This window comes from Delphinapterus leucas, chromosome X, assembly GCF_059928025.1.
Source record: "Delphinapterus leucas isolate spDelLeu-1000000601 "Yukka" chromosome X, BTC_Dleu_Yukka2, whole genome shotgun sequence".
NCBI classification, from domain to species: domain Eukaryota; kingdom Metazoa; phylum Chordata; class Mammalia; order Artiodactyla; family Monodontidae; genus Delphinapterus; species Delphinapterus leucas.
This window is the reverse complement of record NC_143150.1, coordinates 80,096,509-80,102,287: the sequence shown is the minus strand read 5'-3', so window position 1 is coordinate 80,102,287 and position 5,779 is coordinate 80,096,509. Positions and strand designations below refer to the sequence as shown.

The window sequence follows — 5,779 nt, the reverse complement described above, 5'->3', positions numbered from 1 at the left end:
AATTGACTCCATTTTGATGTTTGTGTCTTGATTCATATGTCACCCAGTATGGGCTTCTCTCTAATCTTCGAACCCTATACAACCATTGCAGTCAGTATCATTTCTATTTTCTTTTTAACAGTTCTCTCTGAAATATTCTTGTTTACTTGTTTATTTAAATATAAACTAGAAATCATCCAGAACATTACTCTTTTGTTCCACTGAGCTCCATTTTAGAAGAAAAAGCACAGGAAGTGGAGCCAGACAGATCCAGAGTATGAAGTTCAGACTAAGAGAATAGAGAACCATGAATTGTCATTTAGTGTAATCAACCGAGAGTGAAATTCAACCAGGTCCCTGAAGGGGCTCTCTATTGCAGCACAGCAGTGCCTTTATCACCAGTTCTAGGCTTCCAAAGAACACTGCTGATGCTAATTTAGCTCCAAAGGGAGGTGTCCTGTATGGCTGGCATAAACTTTTCAGGGTTTGTAAAGGAAGTTTCATACATCATTTTTTGTGTGAAAAATAAAATAAAAAACATTCCAAGTATCAAAAGTCAAAATGAACTCTGGATCTAGGCTGCCTAGTTATGGATTCTAGCTCTGCCATTTATTAGTTATGTTATTAGCTCAAGTTATTTAACATTTCTGAGCCTCAATTTTTTCATCTTTAAAATAGAGATTGTACCTTTCTCATAGTTTTTTGTGTGTGTGAAGAGTTAATATGTGTAATAAACATAATAATGCCTGACATGTAGGTAATATATGAATACAAATTAAAAATAAGAGACAAAGAAGATTGGGAAACCAACACATAACCAACACATAAACCAACATATAACTACATCCCTGGCCTAAAGTGAATCAAATGCATGAACACTGCCAGAGACCTCATCAAGGTGTTTAAGGTAGGGAAATGTTGTGAAATGATTGTATTGTAAAGCTGACAGGATTGTAATGTCCTTAGAAAATAAGGACAGACTCCTCAGAGATCTGAAGCAAGGATGCTCACACATACACACACAGAAAGTGAAATCCAACCAGACTAAGATGAAGAAATGCTAACCAGAGCTAATAGAGTAGATGTCAGTAAATGATAGCTCAAGGACCAAATCTGATCGGCAAGCTGTTTGAATATAGCCAGAGAACTAAGAATGATTTCTACATATTTAAATAGTTGAAAAAATTAAGAGAATTACATTTTGTGACATGTCAAAATTATATGAATTTAAAATTTCAGTATCCAAAAATAAAGTTTTATTGGAACACAGTCACAATCATTCACTTACATGTTGTCTATGGCTGCTTTCACACTACAACTACAGGGTTGTAATTATTTTCCATCTCATGTTGTTTTATGCAAGACTAACTTGCAATACATTAGGCATCAAAATTATCACTGAAAAACCCAAATGAACATGAAATAACTAGGAAATCACCACAGTTGTATTTAACAATGAGCCAAATAATCCCAAGCTTTCTTAAACTTATACTAGGTTCTTCAAAGGCCTGAAGAGAATTACTAAGGTACATACTAGGTATTAACTAAATACATGATTTACCTGATTACCTAAGGGAGTAATCTTAACTACGTAGGATTAAAAGACAAATGCATACAAAATAAAAATAAATGTATGTTATTGAGTACACATCATATAAAGATGTAATTTGTGGCAATCACAACACAAAACTTGGTAGGATAGAGTTTTATAGGAGTAGAATTTTTGTATGCTATTGAGGTTAAGTTGGTATCAATTCAAACTAGATTGTTGTAAATTCAGGACATGAAATGTAATCTTTATTGTAACCACACAAAAAATCATAAACATTATAATAAAAAAAATGAGAAGGGAATAAAAATAGTTGAATCCAAAAATACAAACTAAATGCAAAAGAAGGCAATAATGGAGGAAATAAGGTACAAAGAGTGTATAAGACATAATAAAAACAAATAAATAAGTACCTGAAGTAAGTCCTTTCTTACCAGTAACTACTTCAAATGTAAATGGATTAAACCCTCCAATCAAAAAGCAGAGATGGGCAGAATGGATTTAAAATTAAAATAATAATACTATGTCCCATCTACCAAAAACTCACATTAGATCCAAAGACACAAAGAAGCTGAAAGTGAAAGGATGCAAAAAGCTTACAAATAGTAAGCAAAAGATTGCTGGGGTGGCTATCTCAAAATAGAATTTAAGTCAAATGTTGTTACAAGAGGCAAAGAAGAACTAGATAGATAGATAGATAGGTAGATAGATAGATAGATGATAAATAGATAGATAAAACAATTAATTCATCAAGAAGATATAATTAGGGCTTCCCTGGTGGCACAGTGGTTGAGAGTCCGGTCCGCCTGCCGATGCAGGGGACATGGGTTCATGCCCCGGTCCAGGAAGATCCCACATGCCTTGGAGCGGCTAGGCCCGTGAGCCATGGCTGCTGAGCCTGCGCGTCCGGAGCCTGTGCTCTGCAACGGGAGAGGCCACAACAGTGAGAGGCCCACATACTGCAAAAAAAAAAAAAAAAAAAGAAGAAGATATAATTATAACCATATAGGTATCAAATAATAGAGCTCACAAATATATGACACACAAATATTGACTGAATTGGAGGGACAAATAGACAGTTCCATAATAATAAATCAATAAGGAAATAGGACATGAATGACATTATAAATTAACATTATAAATTAACATAAATGACATTATAAATATAGAATATCCTAAAACAGCAGAATACACATTCTTCTCAATTGCGCGTGGAACATTCTCAAGGATAGATCATATGTTAGGCCAAACACTACACTTAATATTTTTAAGAAGATTAAAATTATATCAAGTATGTTTTTCAGCCACAGTGGTATGAATAAAATTAGAAATAAATTACAAGAAGAAAACTGGAAAATGCACAAATATGAGGAGGTTAAACAACATGATACCAAACAAGGAATAGGTTAAAGAAGAAGTTTTAAAAAAGAAATATAAAAATATCTTGAGACAAATGAAAATGGAAATACAACATGTCAAAACTTATTAGATGCAGCAAAAGCAGTTCTAAGTGGGGAGTTTATAGCAATAAATCCTTACATTAAGAAACAAAAGGTCAGTGATATCAGCATCATGACAACATAAAGTCATTTCCTCTTCTCTCCCATTTGATTCAGTTATTTGGCTATCCATAAGGAAGCAGAGGTGCCTCTGCACAGCACATGAAGATTCCCAATGGATCTTTCCACCTGTGCCTCTTTCAGCTGACTTGGACCTTGGAGGAAGCTGAAGAGCCGAGGGACATGGCAGCAGAGGTAGCTATGGGACAGCTGTGACCTTGCTGGTAGAGAAGTTGGAGGGTGAAAGATGTGAGTGGGGTTCTGTCAGTCCATAGGTGCTTCAGTTGGAGGGAACTGTTGTTCACTTTGAGGAGAGACTGCAGTGACTGTGCAGGGGGAAAGGAAAGGGAAGAAGCAGACAAAAAGAACTGAAGGAACACATTTTCTGCTGTCTGCCCTGGGACTATAGCAAGTGGTTCACCCACGGGATATTGGGACTCAAACAAACACCCAAGGATTTCTCTACCAGGCCAAGGACACACCCAAAACCCGAGGTGCTAAGCACACACCTCCCCCCACTCTGCCACCAGCCTTTTTTAAACTCCAACTTTTTACAAAATAATGTTGTTCTCAAATTTAGTAGCAAATCAGCTCCTCTAAAAGAAATAAAAAATCTATGCAATACTTTCACATTCTGGGAAACAACAGAAAGCCTTCTAATTACCAATCTGCTGAACTGTTAGAAACAAAGTAAACAAAACCTACTGAAATAAGGAAGATGTTTGCTAATTCAAATGCTACAAAACCCTAGGACAAATGGTAAAAGCAAAGCTATACAGACAAAATCACACAAATGCTACAGCAGAGACACATTTCCATGAACAGTATGAAAAATCATGGTACAATGATATCACAAAAAGAAAACAATTCTCCAGCAACCAAACTCAAAGGTATGGAATATTGCAAACAAACTGATAAAGAGTTCAAAGTAGCTCTTATAAAGAAATTCAAGGAGCTACAAGAAATCTCAGAAAGGCAATACAGTGAACTCAGGAATAAAACTAATGGATAGAGAAATATTTTATCAAAGAAATTAAAATTCTTTTTTTTTTCCAGCATGCAGGTCTCTCACTGTTGTGGCCTCTCCCGTTGTGGAGCACAGGCTCCGGACGCACAGGCTCAGCAGCCATGGCTCACGGGCCTAGCCGCTCCACGGCATGTGGGATCTTCCCGGACCGGGACATGAACCCGTGGCCCCTGCATCGGCAGGCAGACTCTCAACCACTGTGCCACGAGGGAAGCCCAAAGTAATTAAAATTATAAAAAGAACCATTTCGCCTTTTGGTTTGCATGGGCGGGCCAGCTTGCCGCGGGGAGAGTGAGGGCTCTTGAGGCTGCTCACGATGGAGGAACTGGAGCAAGGCCTGCAGATGCAGCCGTGGGCATGGCTACAGCTTGCCGAGAACTCCCTCTTGGCCAAGGCTTATATCACTAAGCAGGGCTATGCCTTGTTGCTTTCAGATCTTCAACAGGTGTGGCCTGAACAGGTGGACACTAGTGTGATCAGCCAGCAAGCCAAGGAGCTGAACAAACACCTGACTGCTCCTCCTGAGGCTTTTCATTGTCATTTGTATGATCTGCTTTGCCCATTGTTGAAGGACAGTGCTTGCCCTGGCAAAGCTACATTCTCCTGTGATCATGTGGCAGAGGTGCTGATACTCCAGGTGTGGAGTGAGCTCTCTGGTCTCCCATTCTATTGGAATTTCCACTGCATCCTAGCTAACCCTTCACTGTTCTCCCAACATTTGATTTGTCCTCTGATGGGCATGAGTCTGTCACTGCAGTGCCAAGTGAGGGACCTAGCAACATTGCTTCGTACGTAAGATCTAGAGATCCAGAACTACCAGGACAGTGGGTCTACGCTGAGCCGAAATCAGTTGAAGACAGAGCCATTTGAAAAGAATTCCTTCTTGGAACAATTTATGGTAGAGAAACTACCAGAGGTATGCAGTGTTGGTGATGGAAACCCTTTGTCACAAATCTACAGAGTCTGTATATGGCAGTCACCAGACAAAAGATCCAAGTGGGACAGAAGCTTCAAGGCACTGGAGATCCCCAGACCTCAAGCAGTGCCTCCTCACAAGGAACTGATAGCCAACTTCTGAATCAGCCAGAAGAGCAGGTCTCCTCAGCACCATCCTTCCCAGTGCCTGAAAAAGAGCCACAGTTACTTCAGGCCCTATGCAGAGACCTCAGTTGTTGACGGTCAAGAGGTAGAAGCTAGGGGGGATCTTCAGTTAACCTGTCACTGTCTCAACTGCTGAGGATGGACTCGGAGAGTAGTTTCCTAGTGTCGCCTTGAAAGGAGATCCTGTGACAGCAGCATCTCTGACACAGAATTACACAGTCAGTGACTCCACTGTAAGGGCAAGATAACTGAAGTTCATGTTGACAGGCATGGATACTATTAACTGAGGGAATCCTGGCTCCAATCCATTGGGCACTGGCCTTCCCTGTCCGACTGGAAGCCAGTCTCTGGGAATCCCATACCCTCCTCTCTTTTGATGAAGGTTCTCTAGACCCAGTATCTACCATGGACTTTAAGTATATGGGCCAGGTTTTCAAAAAGGCACAGCATGCTTAGGAAGCCTTGTCTACCTTTCTTAAGAGTCCCTACCCAGTCCCAGGTGTTCCTCAGAGACCCTCTCCTCTCTTTAGCATGGTATGAAAAGCACTCACACTCCCCTGAAAA

The 5,779-nt window shown here is 39.7% G+C and overlaps 1 pseudogene; it reads left to right on the top strand.

Annotated features, from left to right (window-relative positions):
- The first annotated feature begins 4,416 nt into the window (after nucleotides 1–4,416).
- Nucleotides 4,417–5,328, top strand: LOC111169714 (non-homologous end-joining factor 1 pseudogene; annotated as a pseudogene).
- The last annotated feature ends 451 nt before the right edge of the window (nucleotides 5,329–5,779 follow it).